Here is an 18,200-nt window from a genome sequence, read left to right as displayed (position 1 = left end):
GGCACTTGCTGCGTGTGGCCATGGGCCATGTGGGTCCCTACTGTCAGCCACTTCACGTACATGCCTCTTACGATGGCTGTCATTTGTTGACAAAGTTGACCACGCCACGCCGAGAGAACCAACACAATGAACAATGACGAGTCCTAGGAAGGGAAGGACCCGGAGCTGGCAAAGACACAACAGTGGATGCCCACGCGGAGGGGAGTACGAGGGTTCACTGGTTCGGCTGCGGTGTGAGGCTGCCGTCACCGGAGAAGAACATGAGCTGTTGGTGAGTAGAGCAATGGCCTGGACAGCGTTTGGGAGTAGGGGGGCCGGTGAAGCCTGCGCGGCAGCATAGCCGGCCACGGGAGGCGGTAGCAAGCAGTACCGTCGGTGGTGGTTTGGACGACTGAAGCAAGAATTTTCCAGATTGAAGAAGCACTACAGCCGTTGGATGGACATCCAACGGCCACTGTTGCTTTTTTTGTGAGAAAGCCACTCCTGCTAGAATCGTGTCTTGATTATAAGTTGACAAAGCATTCTATACACCTTAGTAGGACCACAATCCTTCCGTATGCATCACTGACTATAATTCTCAAAAAAATAATAGGCCCACAAGTGAGCATCACATCTGTGGCAGAGAACATATAGCCCATTTATGATTTGTATTAATGCACATCCCATTTTTGAATTCTGATGGAAATTACTACAACCCATTTACAATCTATTAAAATTATAGCCCATTTTCTAGCTAGGAGAATGATTAATAATTTCAACCAACCGCTCAAAACAGAATTCAACCAAAAATCCCACATTTTGATGGGATCCGAAATATTTTTATCCCGAAATTTCGAGTCAGATTAAATACAATTTCAAAATGAATTTGTATTAGGTAAAAATAAAAAAAATATTGTGTGCGCAATAAGTACCAAAATTAAAATTTCAAATTCAAAAAATAATAATTTTGAAACTAATTACCTGTTTGGTGCATTTTTGCGTATTTACGGCCCAGTTTTTAAAATTACATCCCATTTATTATTTCTTAAAGCCCATTTTCTTGTTAGGCCTAATGCACCCTCCTAGGAAAGATTTACAGCCCAGCGGGGTGGAGAATAACAAGTTCACCTGGGTTGGGTATTCCGCAAAAAAAGTATAGCTGGGCTAGCCATTTTCACCTTGAAAAATTAATATATGGGTTGGATATTTGGTTGGCTTAAAATAATAGCCTGGGCTGGACTGGCCACAGCCAGCCCAGTTGATACCCTGCTCCTCTGAACAACAACGAAAACATCGCTCAAGAAAAACTCCGCTTACACCTCCAAAACCAAATACTGCTCGAGCTGCTAGGTCCCAACTGTCGGTCGCTCCTTGTGCAATTCTCTCGTTTATTGACTATATAGGTTGAAAGTGGTGTGGGACCATGATGTCAGGAAATCAGGAGGAAGCAAAAAAATAGTTGTATGTAATAAGGAGGAACTTGCGTACGTATGGCTATCGCCCTGATGGGTCCCTACTGTCCTCTCCAAGTAAAGTCATCTACTGATTCCTCATGTTTGTTGACCATGTTGACAACGCTCACCGCCATGGCAAGCGCAACAACTCGAAGGACGATGGAGAGGGCCTCGCGGGCCCTACGGATGGTCTAATACAGCACCCGCTGCTCATTCCGGAAGCCAGGATCATCGGATACCTATGAGCACCTTCGAGAGACTGAGCCAGCATGAAACAGTAATGCATTGCTTGTGAGATCTAGATTGTTTCAAACTTGTATTAAGATACAATTGTAATTTACTCGTCACCAAAAACAACACGTAAAATACAGGCGTAATGAAACCGACGGCCCAAGGTCTGTAACGAAAACCGGCGAGTTTCACATGTAATTTGAGAGACGAGCGTATATTTTACGAGTCAAAATCGACCAGCCAAGCGCTTCGCCCAAGACCATCTGCTTTTATTTACAAGCATCAGTTTTAAAAGCAGTTTTGGGTTGAAAACGATGATCCAATCACGGCCTAAGATGATGAGTCGGTCAGAAGATTATATTGTTTCACCTCTAACCTACCCAAGTTGTCGTATAGGCTATGAATGAAACATAATACGATGAACTTCTTAAGCACAGAACCCACAGAAGACGATGATCTTCTTAACATGCAAATCACTGGCATTAGATCAACATGCAAAACACTATGAAGCATTATTCTTAGGAGGCACGGTGAACAGCTCGTGATGCCGCATGCCACATCATTCCAAGCTCAACTTTGCAATCAAAATCACAAGGCCTGGCATTTCATAGACAACATGCAAAAGAAACTCTTAAAATACCTTACATAAGTAAACATTCATGTGACTACGCATCTCAGCAGAGTAAATATTTACTTCTGAACTGAACACAGGAATAGGAAAAAATGATCGACGCTGCCCACAGCAAAGGGCGTCCCGCTCCAAAATATCAAATGCATGTCTTCTGGCTAACTTCAATGAGCAAAATTTCACAAGGTTTTCCAATACCAGTATATTAAACTAATGTCTTCTTGCTAACATCAATGATTAAAATTTGACAAGCTTTTCCCATTCGAAATATGTAATGCCTATGATTGTGGAATGGGCAGGGTTTGTCATCAGTTTGCACATTGAAACGACACATGGAGCCGGATTAACCACCATATCTTTTTGTGCATTTCCATTGACATCAAAAATATCTTGTGTAGCATGGTGGATTTCATAGATAGTCTGGTGGCTCAAGGTGACGACGAATGATTAGATAACCATTTGACGTATTATGCATGATGAAGTATTATGGAGGACACGAACCATCTGAACATTTTGTGCAGTTCCACTGAAATCAAGCTGAGCATCCCTGTCTGCATAAATAAAGAAATAGCATGATGAATATAATAGTGGTACTAGTTGATTAGATATACGCTTACAACTATAATCATCTTCATTATGTTAACAGGAAAATATAGCAGTATAGTAGCTTCAATTAAACATTTATTCAAAACAATACAACAATATTAGTAGAACAACATAACAAAGCACAATCATGTGGATGAAGGCGGATACTGACCTCGTTTGTTACAACTACGTCAGCAACTGACTTGGTCATACCTTTCCTTGTGGAGTGAATTTTGCACTCCACGTGTTGTTGAGTTTCCCATGCTCCCTGCAGACTAGTCATGTCACCATCGTCTACTAATATTGTGTAAAGCTTCTCGATCATTCCTTGTGTAATGTAGCGCACACAGTGAATGCTTCTTTGTGCAAAGTGGAAAGACCAACTGGGCCCAATAATGCAAAATTTTGCCTTAAACACATTGTCTCCTTTTGTGCAGTTCTACTAAAATAAAAGTCGAAGTAGAACCGAGCAGAAGTTTTGATATCCCTGTATGTAACAATAGGTATAAAGGAAACAACTACTCAGAAATAACGGTTGATGAATTATACTCCCAGAAGAAAAAACATCTACCTTATCTTAATGGGAAACAAAGCATGAGAGTAGCAATTCTCAAACTGTGTGATTCATTCATATTAACTGAGACATTATATTAACAATAACTTGTTTCAACATGTATAAAGAATGACAAAGCAGAAAAGTACCATTCCTAAAACAATACAATTGATTCATATTAACAAAGACATTATCTTAACAGTACCTTGGTTAAACATGTAGAAAGAACTACAAAGCATGATAGTACCATTTGTAAAACACTATAACTGATATACAATAACAGAGACATTATCTCAACAATACATTTCATAAACATGTATTCCGGCTGATACCTAACAGAAATGGTACTCCCGTCGATCCCTAACAAGTGTTGCAATTTTGAACTAAGATTTAATAGTTAATTCTAAGACTGGCATTTCTTAATATTACCAGTGGCATTAGATTAACAAAAAGCATAAATAGTTCCATGGGAGAGTGGGCGCAACAACACCATGTGCTTCCATCTACTTATAAAGTGGGTGATGCGGAGTTTGCTGTAACAAAGCAACAGCCATCATGTCTCGGTTGGTCCCATTTTTGTTCACTTAATGGGAAAAGACATCAATTCAATAGCTTCAATTCAATGTTTATTTAAAACAGTACCAATACAAGTAGCATAACATCTCAAAGCACACTGCACGATCATGTGGATGAAGGCCGGTACTGACCTTTCATGACACATTCAAGATCACCTACGAATCTGCCAACACGAATTTGAAATCCAATCTCATTTTGGGTAGGTCAACTAAATCAAGCAAAGTCACCGATGTGACATTTAAGTTTTTTTTGACTATAAACAATAGGGTAAAATCCCACTACAAGTTTTTTAATAAATAAAGCAAACTAACAGAAGTAGTCTTGAGGGCTTGAGATAAGCCCTAGAACAAAAGAGAAAGAAATAAGAGAAAACTAAGAAAAAACTAAGGGAAAGGCTAAAAGAAAAACCGAAAAGGAAGAAAGAGAAGAAAAATAAAAATAGAATTACAACATGGCCTCCAACCAAACAGAGAATTGCCTCTCATGCTTCTGTTCCATCCTATATTTGAGTAGCTTGAGTTCCTCCAGAAAGATGAATTTCCAGTCTTGAAATGAAGGTGCTACATTCTCAAAGATCTTGTTATTTCTGGTTATCCAGATGTCCCATGATCCTAGAATGATGATCTCCATAAAGAAAGGGTAACTGAGCTTATCTTTCAGATCTTGAAATACTTCTAGCACTGATAAGTTTGGTGTTCTTGTTGGGCAGATAAAATCCCAGCATTGCCTTGCAAATGGGCATCCCCAGAAAAGATGATGTAGCGTTTCTTCTTGTTGACAATCCCTTAATGCACAATTTTATGCTTATAGCTCAAAGATCTTTCTCCTAAGCATGTTCCTTGTGTTAACTCTATCATGTAACAACTTCCAGAAAAAACCCTTATGTTTGGGCTGACATGAGCTCTTCCAAATCCAATTAAAGTGTAGTGGAGTTTCTTTGTATCCAATAAGCATATTGTAAGCTTTGATGGAGGAGTAGAGTTCATTTCCCCAGATGTAACTCGATGTGCCAAGTGAGTCTAAGTATTCAGATACTCTCAGAGAGATGCATATATCTTCCATCTCCAAAAATTCTTCATATGCTTCTGTTGTCAGTGGTAAGTAGAATAGGTCTTGAAGGTATTCAGTATTAACCACATGTTGGACATTTATTTATGGGTTCTTGGCAAATCAATGCAGGTGATGGAATTTATGTTTGAGGATTGATTGATGCCACAGATCATCCCAGAAGAATGCACTCTTACCATCCCCAACATTACATCTGGCAATTGCTTTGAACCGATCAATGAGAGCCAAGTTTGATTTCCACCAAAAAGAGCCTATCATATTATCTTCTGGAAGTTGCCCATCACTATAGTAAGTCTCCCAAATTAAATTGACCCAAGGTATACCATGTCTATTGAAGAAGTTATGTAAATTTTTCATGAGGAGAGTTTTGTTCTATGTGTAAATGTCCATGACCCCTAATCCTCCTTGACTTTTTGGTCTACATACTGTGTGCCAAGCCACCAATGTCGGTCTTCTATACTCCATGTCAGGGCTTCTCCAAAGGCAATGCCTTAAATATTTTATAATCTGTTACTTGATGGTAATAGGAATGTCCAAACATCACATGAAGAATACTGATAGTGATGTAAGCACTGATTTCACAAGCAACAACCTTCCTGCATGGGTCATGAAAGTAGATATACCAGCCAATCTCTTTGCAATTATGTTGACAAGAGGAAGACACTGTTCCATAATTGGTTTGTATATTCCCTTTGGAAGTCCCAGATAAGTAAAAGGAAAATATCCTCTAGCACATTGCAGTGTGTTAGTAGAGAGATCAATTCTGTCCTAAAGAATGTTAAGAGGGACCATGATTGACTTTCCATAATTGACCTTGAGTCCAGTTGCTGATGCAAAAGTATTTAGAGTGATTTGAGGCATATCAATTGCATAGCATTTGATTGCATTATATCTAGAGTATCATCTGCATGCTGCACTATTTGGAAATCAGGGCATGAGTTTACTTGGTGTGGAGTAGTGATATGATTTAGTCTCATGTCTTTGTTAAGAATATATTGTAGCAAGTCAGTAGCTAGTACAAATATTAAAGGAGAATAAGGATCTCCCTGTCTCACTCCTCTTCTGATGTAGAACTTTTTCCCAGGCACTCCATTTAACATCACACCTGAAGAAGCAGAGGAAAAGATCAGTTTCACCCATTAAATCATTTTTTCTCCAAACCCTTTTGCTCTGAAAATTTCAATGATTGCTTCATGTTCAATTGTGTCAAAAGATTTTTCAAAATATAGTTTAATTACTAGCATCTCTTCCTTTGATGTGTGACATTGAGGAATATACTCATATGCCCATCCTAGGAAATCTTGAATCACTCTGTTTTTGAGGAAGCCATATAGTTAATGTGCACCAACTTTAGTATAGCTCTTTGCAATCTAGTTGCCAACATCTTTGTAATTATCTTTAGCACTCCATTGAGCGGAGAAATTGGCCTGAAGTCATTTTGTGTGAATGAAGTGTTTATACTTTCCAGATTTACAGTGCCAGCATGGAAAGCCATGATGAGTTCAGTAACATCCTCTTTAATAATATCCCAGCAAGCTTTAATGAACTCATTATTAAAACCATTAGGACCTGGAGATTTATCTGTTGGAAGATTTTTTATGACATCATCAATTTCCTCTTGTGTAAATGGTTTTTCCAAGTCTTGGAACACTTGAGGGCCTACTGTGTGCTCATAGAGGTCTTGTAAATCAAAGTGCATTGTGTGTACATTTGATTATCCCAATCATTTTTAATGCCTCCCAAAGAATGGCAGCTTTTCCTTCATGATCTGTAACTTCCACTTGATCCTCATTCGCTAACATTGCAAACTTTTTATGTCTGTGATTAATGGAAGCCTTGGTGTGGAAGAATTTAGTGTTTTCATCCCCAAATTTAACACCTTTAATTTTTCCTCTTTGCTTCCAATAGATTTTTTGATTGTTGAGGACTGTCAGCAAACCCTCCTTAAGCAAAGCTCTACAATTGCCTTCAAACACTGATAGATCTTCTATAACCATTATTATCTTTCTTAATTCTACCACTTCTTCTTCCCTTAGTTTCTACCAAAAGCTCTTTTTCTCTTCTTTTCTTGGATGTTGCTTCTCCTAGTGGCGGCAGAATTACTCTGTTAGGAGACACTTGCTTTAAGGGACTTCTAGCTCCACTTGAAGAGTGTGCAGATGAGCTGATTTCTTCATTTTCTTTACTTACATCCTCCATGATCTCCTTACAAGTGGGAGCCTGAGAGTAGGAGCATCCATCAGGTATATGACAAACGATAGTTTCTTCACAATCCCAGTTTGCAGTAAGCAATTTCCACAAATCAGATTGCAGCAAATGCATTGTCCAACCAAATTATTAGGCATCAACAGCAGATGAATTATGAAGTTGAACCAACTTACTGGAATTTCAATTTTAAAAGTGTTGGTTTCTCCCTCAGTTGCTGGGGGGAAGTGTTGTATCCATAGATCCAATCCCTCTTCAAAAAGTATATGAGAGCCATCAACAACTTCCAAAGCATGATATTCAGCAATGGTATGGAAATCAAACATAGGAGGGGAGCCTGGGTTAAATTGAGGTCCATCAGTACCTTTCTTGTTGAAGTCAGAAGATGTACCTACATGAGGAATTGGGACATCCTCTTTTCCTTTATCAGTTAAAGAAATGGCCTGAGGATGTGTTGCATGTGCCTCTTCAGTAGCAGTCATTTCTTTTGTTGCATTAGTTGGCACTATATCCATGTTATTAGCAGCAGTTTCAGAGCACTCATTTGTTTCATTGTGCACCACTTGAGTTTTAGGTCCACTAGTAGAAGTTCCTCCCCCTTCCTTTAGTGGACGTGTGAAATCTGTGTCTTGTTGGTTTGGCTCTGAACCAGCTTCTGCTCCTGCAGAAAGAAACTCTCCAGCCCCATTCAGTTGCAGCAAATTGTCCACATTATTCTCTGCCAGCAGGAGATCTTCCTCCTCTTCCTCAGCATGATAGGCCATGGCAATGTTAAGGAGCCCCATGCCCATTGGTTGAATTTGCACACCTTTATTAACCTCTTCACTAGCAGAGTGAGTAAGTGATAAAATGCCTTCTGACAGTGATACAATTGTAGTTATGCTGCTGTTAGGATGCCCATCATCTTGCAGTAAAGGGATTTCCACTTGCTGTTGCTTTGGAAGATTGGATTGGGTTGAGAGAATGGCCAGGGCTGCTCTTGCTCTTCCTACCCCTTCTAGTAATCCCAGTCCTCATTTTGAGCATGGATATTATGAACTGTAAGAGGTTGAAACCCTGGAAAATCATTAGCATGCTGAGGAACAGGGTGTGGGTCCAAACCATGAGGTGGAATAGGGTCCTCATCAGTAGGCCTACCACCCAACATCTCCTCTAAAAGTACCTCAACTGAACTGGTCCATGATTCTTCTTCAATTCTTTCCCCCTTAGACCACCTAGTGCTTTTTGGGATGTCAATTAACTCTATAGCTCGAGCCTTAACCAGGATTTCCCCCCTCAAAGCATCTTCTATATCCCAGGTTATAATTTTACCCCATTTGGAAATGGCCGCAACAATGTCTTTAGTATTGCAGAAATCAAATGGGACTCCAATAAATAGTAACCAACAAGTCCTATTGAAATGAACCCTGCACCAGTTTCTGCCCTCATTGTGCTTGGTAAATAAAATAAATACATCTCCAAAATGGTGTGGGCTCTTCCTAATGAGCCTATCTCGATCACGAACATGCATGAACTGGACGTATGCCTCTCGAAAAGGGCATGGCTGGATTTCCCTAAACCTTACTTGCTCAACGCCTTGCAAAAACTCCTCCAGGACCTCTCTGACATTGGGAAAAATACCTCGTTAGGATGTGGGTGGATGGAGGCAATCGTCCAATCTTCGTGCCTTCTTGGTCGATGAGGAAGAATATCTCTGGAAACCTGAGTTCTTCCTTGGATTTCTCGTATCTGGAACCCATGCAGCACAAAAGGAAGTAGGTCGATGGGGACGTTGTCCATTAGAGTGCCAACCGGCAAGGCAAAGACCAATGCCCTCACCGGCGAGGAGGACTTTGTAGGCGAGCTTGTTGAGGTAGGAGTAGAGGATGGAACTGAGTTGGTAAGTGAAGTGGAATGCGAGGAGGCAAGCGACAGTTGAGGGAGTCCTAGATTATGGGGTCCTCGGGGAGCTGGCCTATGTGATATGGGCAGGGCTAATGGGCCATGAAGATGCAAGGCAGAAGGCCTTCCCCCGTGTCCAGACGGGATTCTCCTTTACGAGGATAACAAGCTTGGCATCCGTATGTGTAGTTTCTTCTTCTATAAACCAACTTTGTACGACCCTAGTCCTCTCCGGTGTCTATATAAACCGAAGGGTTTAGTTCGTAGAGGCAATCATAATCATACAGGATAGACATCTAGGGTTTAGCCATTATGATCTCGAGGTAGATCAACTCTTGTAACCCCTATACTCATCAAACTCAATCAAGCAGGAAGTAGGTTATTACCTCCATTAAGAGGGCCCGAACCTGGGTAAACATCATGTCCCCTGCCTCCTGTTACCTTCACTCCTTAGACACATAGTTTGGGACCCCCTACCTGAGATCTGCCGGTTTTGACACTGACAAGGACATTATCATTTCCGGAGGAGCCCTAGCTTTAGGGCAAACCCTCCGGCTTGGCAGCTTCACCATGGGCGCTCATTCGGCCATTAAGCCAAAGGAAGCCTAGCCTGTCACCAAAAAATTTCTCTGCATCGGTCCTGAATACTCCGACAAAAATGGATCTGGCAGATGTATCGGCCTTGAACGAACTGCTAGATCACATCACCGCCCTGGGGGTCGCCACCAACTATGATCGGATTGGGCTTAAACCCGATCAGATAGAAATCAAATCTCCGCTGATCACCAATCAGGTGGAAATTATGGAGGAAGAACGAGCTGACAATAACTCTTCTCCTACATTGAGAACAAAGTATGTTCAGATTTCCAAGCTTAGAGAGTCTAACACCCATCTTCGGGAGGACACTTCTTGTCCTCCGAACAAAGAATCAGGCAGTGAGCCTAATAACTCACCAGGCGCTTCGGAGCGCAGGCTTGTAACCTCGGAAACTCTTGAGAATCCAAACTTCACAGTGGGTCAGGGTTAGGATTACGTCCCACCCACCCACCACAAGCAATATTCCCCAAGCAAGTCCAGTCCTCCGGACATATGTGACTTAATGTACATGGGGCAGTAGCCTCAAGAAATAGTCCACCACTTTTGGGCTAGATTCCTCCTTGTTAAAAATAGGATCAAAGATTGCTGCGACGACGACGCGATCTCGTTATTTTGCAACAATTGTACGGAGGAGGGAATCCTTCATGCCCTCAACCGCCGTCGCGTACTACACTTTGCAGATTTGGAACACATAGTACAGAAGTACTGCACAATGGAAAGCGCCTGGAAAACCCAGACAGCCCATTGGGAACCATAGGCCTTTAGGCCATCTCCCGGACGGGCAAAAAGGATGCACCCTCACAAAGAATCTAATCATCAACCCATGGACAAGAAAATCAAGCCCTTTACGGGGCATAGAACTGTCCTCGAGGAATGGCTCGACAAGCCCTGTCAAATTATGTCGAACACCGAACCAACGCATAGTCTTCGAGCATGTTGGATACTTCGTCAAGTTGCCAAGAGCGGCGAGCGTATCCTCACCAACAACACCCCAGAGAACTACTCTTCGGAGGACAATGATCTCAAAGTATTCACGATCTTTGAGACCTTTTCATCAAACAATCAGCGCAAAAGGGCGCTCTGCGACCTCGCCGAAGTCTGCCAAGTGGCAGCAGTAAATCCTTGGAACGATACGGCGATCACTTTCAATGTCGATGATGAACTAAGATCCCGCTCAGTCCGGGCACCAGCCGCTTTGGTCCTAAACCCAATCATGGACGACTTTCTGGAGACGACGTTCGACGCCGCATTACACGCATTCCTGCATGAGATCTGGGACATCTTTGCCTGGCACCCTTAGGATATGCTAGGTATCCCACGAAGACTGTCCAAGCATAGTCTCAATATACTGAAAGGATACAAACCAGTCAAGCAAACGCTGCACCATTTTTTCGAACCCAAATGACAGGCTATGTGGGAGGAGCTAGCCAAGCTACTTGAGGCCGGGTTTACCAGAGAGATCAAACATCCGGACTGGCTAGCAAACTTGGTCATGGTACCGAAGAAGGATAAATCCTGGCGCCTGTGTGTCGATTTCAAAGACCTTAATAAAGCTTACCCTAAGGACCCCTTCCCACTACCTCGCATTGACCAGATTATTGACGCGAACGCGGGACACGATTCTTTGTGTTTCCTCGACGCATACTCCGGATACCATCAAATTAAGATGAAAGAATCCGGCCAGGCTGCAACGGCATTCATGTCACATCCCTAGCTTCTGGCAATGCACTAGGCTAGCCTCATGAGTGTCATCATGTTTAAATTTCAAATGAACTTGAAATGGGGATTGTTTAAACCATAGCATCAAAAGAATTCACTAGGTTTACCTAAAAATATTTTTAGTAAATCCAAATGACTTTCAAAAATGTTCATCATTTCTGGAAAATGCTAGAAATAATAACCAGAGGTGTTGCACATTTTTTCATGACATATTTGGACTCTGAATTAAATCTTATAGTATTTGCCTTTGGCCATTTAAATGCTATTAAATACTTTAAATGTTCAAATAATCATAAACTAAAATGTTTGCTATTGGTTATATTCCAAACAGTGGCATTGAGAAGTTTTATGATTTTTGGATCTGTCTAGGTATTTTTAATAAAGCCCAGAACAAAATAAAAAAATAGAAAATAGAAGAAACTTAGAAAGACAGGAAACTACCTAACTTACCTTTGCAGCCCACCTGAGCGGCCCAACACTATAGCTGGTCGGCCCAGCTCACCACCGCCTCCTTCCTTGTCGTCTTCCTCCTCTGTCAGGAGGACGCGCGTGTGGCCGACGCATGCACGCACGCGCCCCGGCCACCTCCTCCCTCCCAGCCTGCCTGCCTCCCACTCGTCGTGCGTAGACGATGCCAGCACAACGCCTGGACGCCCTGGACCCCTCCTCTGCTCTCCCCACCGAGCGCAGCCGTCGCCGCCGCTCGCTGCTGCCGCTGCCCCTGCCTCCCCCTCACCTCGCCGATGTCTCTGCGAGCTCCGCCTCGACGCCCTCATCCTCTCCGCCGAGTCAGGCAATGCCAGACGCCCCCGAACGCCGCTGATGCCGTCGTCTTCAACCTCCTGCCCCCCAGATTGCCAGAGATGCTCCGTCGACGTCCGTGCCTCCCCGCGCTCTCTGTTCACTTTCCTGCACCCGCAGTGAGCCACTGATCCTTTTCCCCCTCTCCGTTCCCGCTCTCGTGCACCATAGCCGTCGCGCCTTGCTCACCCGCACGCGCCGCCGCCTATGACCGTCGTCGACGTGCCTCCGGCCACCTAGCGGCCCGGCCGTTGTGCTCAGCTCCCTCCCCGCGCCGCGTAGAGCATGTAGGTGCCTCGCACGAGCCTCCCCGGCCACCGTAGCTTCGATGCCGAGCTCACCCGAGCTCCGGCGACCGCCAAGGTCGATGCCGGTGACGACTCCGGCCACCTCAGGCCCGGCCACTGCCACTACTTGACGCGGACGAGTGCTCGCGTCACGTAGACGCCCTCCGCCGGCCATTTGGTCGCCAGAGGAGGAATCCTGACGCCTCCGCCATCTTTGGCATCGCCAAGGACGAGCCGCGGGTCAACTTCGGTGAGTTGACCCGGGGTTTGACCCTGTCTGACCAGGGTTTGACCACCCTGGGTCACTGACATGTGGGTGCTGCCCTGCTAATTAACCTAGGATTAGGACCAACTAAAATTAGTTAGTCTAATGACACTGACACATCGGACCCTTTGGTCAGGTTTGACCTGGACCGTCCCCGTTGACTGCGGACGTCACCCTCACGCAATGCTGACACAATAACACATTTACTTGATTTATTCTTATACAGGAAATCCAGAAAATGCCCAAAACTTCTAAAATTCATAGAAAATTATCTGTAACTCCAAATAAGATAAATTAAATATGGAAAATGATCAAAAAAATCCAATCTATCCATCTGTACTAGTTTCATGCATGTTTAAACAACTTAAACCTGCTGTTTAGTGCAAAACATGATAAAGCACTATTTAAATTCATAAGATGAGTTTGGGGTTGAACCTTTGGTTCAAACTGACTCAAACCCATCTGGTTTTAGTTGCATTAGCCCAACATACTCATTTTCCCATGTCATGATCATGCATGATATTGTGCATTGCATTGATTGTGTTCTTCCTTGTTTCCGGTGTTTGTCCCCTCTCGATAGACGTGGTTCTGACGATGAGTTCGATGACACCGACGAAGAGCTATACTATCTTCATAAGTGCCAGGCAAGCAAAACCCCCTTGTTCATTCCAATACAATCCCACTCTCTCGCTCCTGCCCTCTTTTACTGCGTTAGGACAACAACGATTCATCTGTTACTTGCTACGGTAGTTGAAGCCCTTTATCCTCTGCATGACCTGTCATTGCCACAGTAAATAGATGAAACCCACTAGCATGAGTAGGAGTTCTTTGAGCCCTGATGTGCCTACTCATTCATGCTTGTTTGTCATGCCTGCTATGCTTAGAGTTGTGTCAGGTCTGATTCATCGGGGATGGATTGGAATGGTGATGCTCATGTCCTACTGTGTGTGAGCTAAGTGTGTGAACACGATTTGGTAAAGGTAGCGGTGAGAGGCCATGTAGGAGTACATGGTCGGTTGTCTCATTGAAGCCATCCTCAGGAACTGAGTTCTGTGTTTGTGATCCATGAAACAACTACTACCATGAATTGGGCCCTGAAATATGACCCCGCTCGACTTCTTAATCACCCTTGTCCTCTGTCCAGGAGTTGCAAGTAGTTTCTGGTGTTTGTAGTATGCTAGAGGCCATGGGCAATGCTGACCCGAGGGGTGGGCTGTGATGCGGTAGGCACGTGGTCGGGTATGCCGGGCGCCCGTTTGGTGTCGCGGAACCCTGTACACATCGTTCGGGGCCGTATGTGGAAACCTCGGCCGGACTCCCTGCGGATGGAACCTGAATAGGAGATAAACCTGGACTAGAGACTTGAGACTTAGGTAGGTCGTGGTCTACACCCACGTCGGCTTCTGCTTGAAGTCTGCCGAGCACATGTCGTGTGGAGACGCTAAGTGGTAGAAACATGTATGAAGAAGTACACCCCTGTAGGGTTATAAATAATCTATTCGAATAGCCGCGTCCGAGGTAAAGGACCTCTAGGTTGCCTATACAGTTCATAGACAAGTGAAAGTGGATACTCTAAAATACGCAAGATAAGCGTGAGTGCTATGGATGGCGTTCTCGTGGGGAGACGGGAGCGGACTCGTGTGCGCCACCTCAAAAGAGTTACTTGCATTCATAGTTCAGGATAGCCACTGAGTCAAAGATGGCTTGCTGCAGTTAAACCCCACCATCCCCTTTGTTGATAATGATGCATATGTAGTTAGTTCTGATGTAAGTCTTACTGGGTACATTTCTACTCACGTTTGCCTATTTTATGTTTTTGTAGAGAGACTTCAGTCTCACTAGTAGTTCCGCGTGGACTTCGACGTTTATCTTGTTACCTCAGCTACGATCTTGTGCCCTTGGCAGGATCTGGTAGATAGTCAGGCTTCTCAGCCCTTTTCATTTATAGATGTCTGTACTCAGACATGTTAAGCTTCCTCATGTGCTTTGACTTGTATGCTCTGAATGTTGGGTAATGAGACCCATGTTTGTAATATCTCGCTCCTCGGAGCCTATTGAATAAAATACTTGAGTTGTAGAGTCATGTTGTGATGCCATGTTGTATTTGCACATATCGAGCATATTTTGTGTATGTTATTGAAATTCTTGGTATGTGTGGGATCTGACTATCTAGTTGTTTATCCTTGGTAGCCTCTCTTTCCGGGAAATGTCTCCTAGTGCTTCCACTGTGCCCTCATAGCTTGCTACTTCTCCGGAACACTTAGGCTGGCCGTCATGTGTCCTTCTTCATTCCCGTGTCTGTCCCTTCGGGGAAATGTCACGCGGTGTCTACCGGAGTCCTGTTAGCCTGCACAGCCTAGATTCTCCGGAGTCCTGTTAGCCCAGCTGCTACAGCCCAGATTCACTCGCTGATGACTGATACGTTTGCTGCTGGGTCATGTATGCTTGTCCCCGTATGTTAGTGCCACTTTGGGTTTATGACTAGCCATGTCAGCCCGGGTTCTTTGTCATATGGATGCTAGCGACACTATCATATATGTGTGCCAAAAGGCGCAAATAGTCCCAGGCCCGGTAAGGCGACACCCGTGCGAATACCGTGCGTGAGGTTGCAAAGTGATATGAGGTGTTACACGCTAGATCGGTGTGGCATTGAGTCGGGGTCCTGACAGCTTTGGTATCAGAGCCTGACTGCCTGTAGGATTACCAAGCCAAACTGGTCGAAGTTGAGTCTAGAAATTCTTTAGTTATATAAGGGTATTGATTGTGGGATGGAACGTAAGGCTCTTTTTACTCCTTTATCTTATTCCCTTCTGATCTGAGTCATCATATCTTTCCTACGGGGTTAAGGAACTAGGCTATCTCTTCTTTCTATCAGGGTCGCGTGTTACTAATCCGTTGACTCATAAGATTCATGGATTAGAGCCTCAGTTCAGTTCCTACTGTCCCCGTGTATTCATAGTTGATCTCAGAACCTCGATATTATGATGATCTAGTGGTTATGCCAGCATTTTGTAGGATGTCTTAAATCTTTTGCGCATTTACAGCCGTTATGCTGTCCGAGTCATCCCAGGTTTCTAAATAGTCTGATGTATTTGCAAATCCCTCCTTTCCGTTTCCGATGTCTTTTGGGGCCAGTTTAACCACACTAAACGGTGAGTTGAGGTACTCTATTGCCTCGACGTATATGTTGGAGCTATTATTATGACTCTAGATGTCTAGAGTATCACCTAGTAATCTAGCCATGTTCTGTCTCCCAGTGTGATGATTCTGGCCATCATTCCCGAGAGCATCCCGTGATGCCATTTAGTTGGTAGGTATTCTATTCCTGGGCTCTTGAACCCGAGATTCACCCCACTTACCTCATGTTGATAGTGTTTTGTAGTTCCTTTAGGATATTAGTAACCTTTGCGATAGTCCTCGAGGGTCCTGGTATTGACTTCTTCCAAATACCATGAACCATATTTGACAAAAGTTCCTCGCTAAACCGAAAGATCACAACCGGAGAGCTCTTGAGGAGTTCTCCATTCATAATTGTGACTCTGCCAGTTCTACCTTCCTGCATGGATTATCCGGAAGAAACCTTTTGAACTTGGTTCGACATGCTAATCCATGCATCCACAATGCAGAAAGTTATATGTTCCTTGAGTTGTCCCTCTTTAGTTGCTTTCTGGCCCTCGTCTATCAATTGATAGTCAAGAGTAGTCATGTACTCGTGTTCATCGATGCCTATTATTCTTGTGGTCCGTCAAGCCATTCTTTTCTGGAATGACTAGGAGAAACAAACTCCAGTACCTCATCCATATCCAGGATTGGGTCAAAGCAGTTGTATTCCGCATATCAAAATGCAATCAAGCTTTTGGTCTGTTCTAACTTGGAGTATTACCCACTTTATGTCAGGAATGTCATGAGAATTGCACCTTCTCTTATGAATTCTTGACATAGTGATACTTCTTGCCCTCATTATTCATTCCTTGGTTCTGTGTTGTCTTAACCGGAATGCCGACAAGTGAATCATGATGTGTGAAATCTATACTCCTAGCAACTCCGTTGCTTCGTAGTTAAATGGACAATAACCTCATTTTTAGCATGCTGATTATTGAATCATCATTCTAAGATTGATCGTGCTACCTAGTCCTTATTTCTGGTGCAATCTCTGATCAATGAGTTAGGATTGTGTCAATCCCTCGCTCTGCTGAACATATCGTCTTGCCCTGAAAAGCAAGATTGTTCTCGAGCTTAGTAACATACCGGTGGTTCATGATTTTCTGAATATCCTCTCGGAAGTATCACCAGGTCGTCACCTGACCGCTATGTTGAGTTTGTGAGCAAGTTGGTTACTTGTAACCACCCCTTCTCCAAGAGTCTGTGTTGCATACCCCTGAGCTGATTGGTTAAGCTAAACAACAACTTAGAGAGTTGGAAGATGAAAGCTTGTCCGACTTAGCTCATGTCAAGGGATATTTTTTTGTCTGTTCAAGAAAGATGATATGTTCATCGATTGGTCCATGTGATAAGTTAATGGACCTATCATATTATCCAACCTATGATTTGAGTGTGGGCTATTCTCAAACCAAATCAGAACCAACAATGTCCGTAACGTTGTCTTACTCGTGGTTTTTCCTCAAGCATACTCCATTATATCATTTTGTCTGACCAATGCTATCACCGTGTTCACATACTTGTGGAATTCCATTTATATGGAAACCTGGGTGAATTGTTGTTGATCCCATCTACAACATCCGTATCTTCTCCATAATCTTGTTGAACATTAAGCTAGTATTGGGAACTTCTATAAGCATTTCTTCATGTCCCATGCATGAAGCATGTGTTCAGATGAAAGAAGTGACTTCCTGTAATTCATGTGCATTTGATGCAAGTTGCCACCATGAATTTGAGAAAGTCAATGTTGCTTCTTTTGGAATCATTCCAAATCAGTCATGCATACGTGCGAAGTATTCTGTGGTCTGATAGACTGATCATCTTCATTCTATATGTATCCCTAGCACACCAAGCCACTTATTGATTTGTTCAAGGATAATACGTTCTAAGTACTAGTCCTGAAGGTACCAGACGGATTTGTACAAGATTCCGTCATCCTCGATGATGGTTCCCAGCCAGAACTCGGTAGTGTCTCATTGTAAGACTACCATGTGATCATGCTTGTCTGAGACAGCGTGTTCACATGTTTGTAGCAGAACCAGCTCATGTTTTGGAGCTTACTACCGTGGTTCGTTCCTCAAGAATCTCGCAACGCCATCTCGTCGATTTGTGTTGCAAACTTTAATTTTTCTTTCTAGACTTGATGAGTCTAGAATATTCTGACACCAACCAGATCTGAATCTCAAGAAGATATGATGGTTGGAACATTTCG

Source organism: Triticum dicoccoides, chromosome 4B (genome assembly GCF_002162155.2).
Source record: "Triticum dicoccoides isolate Atlit2015 ecotype Zavitan chromosome 4B, WEW_v2.0, whole genome shotgun sequence".
Lineage (NCBI taxonomy): Eukaryota > Viridiplantae > Streptophyta > Magnoliopsida > Poales > Poaceae > Triticum > Triticum dicoccoides.
The sequence above is the reverse complement of the archived record's forward strand: the minus strand, read 5'-3'. Positions refer to the sequence as shown.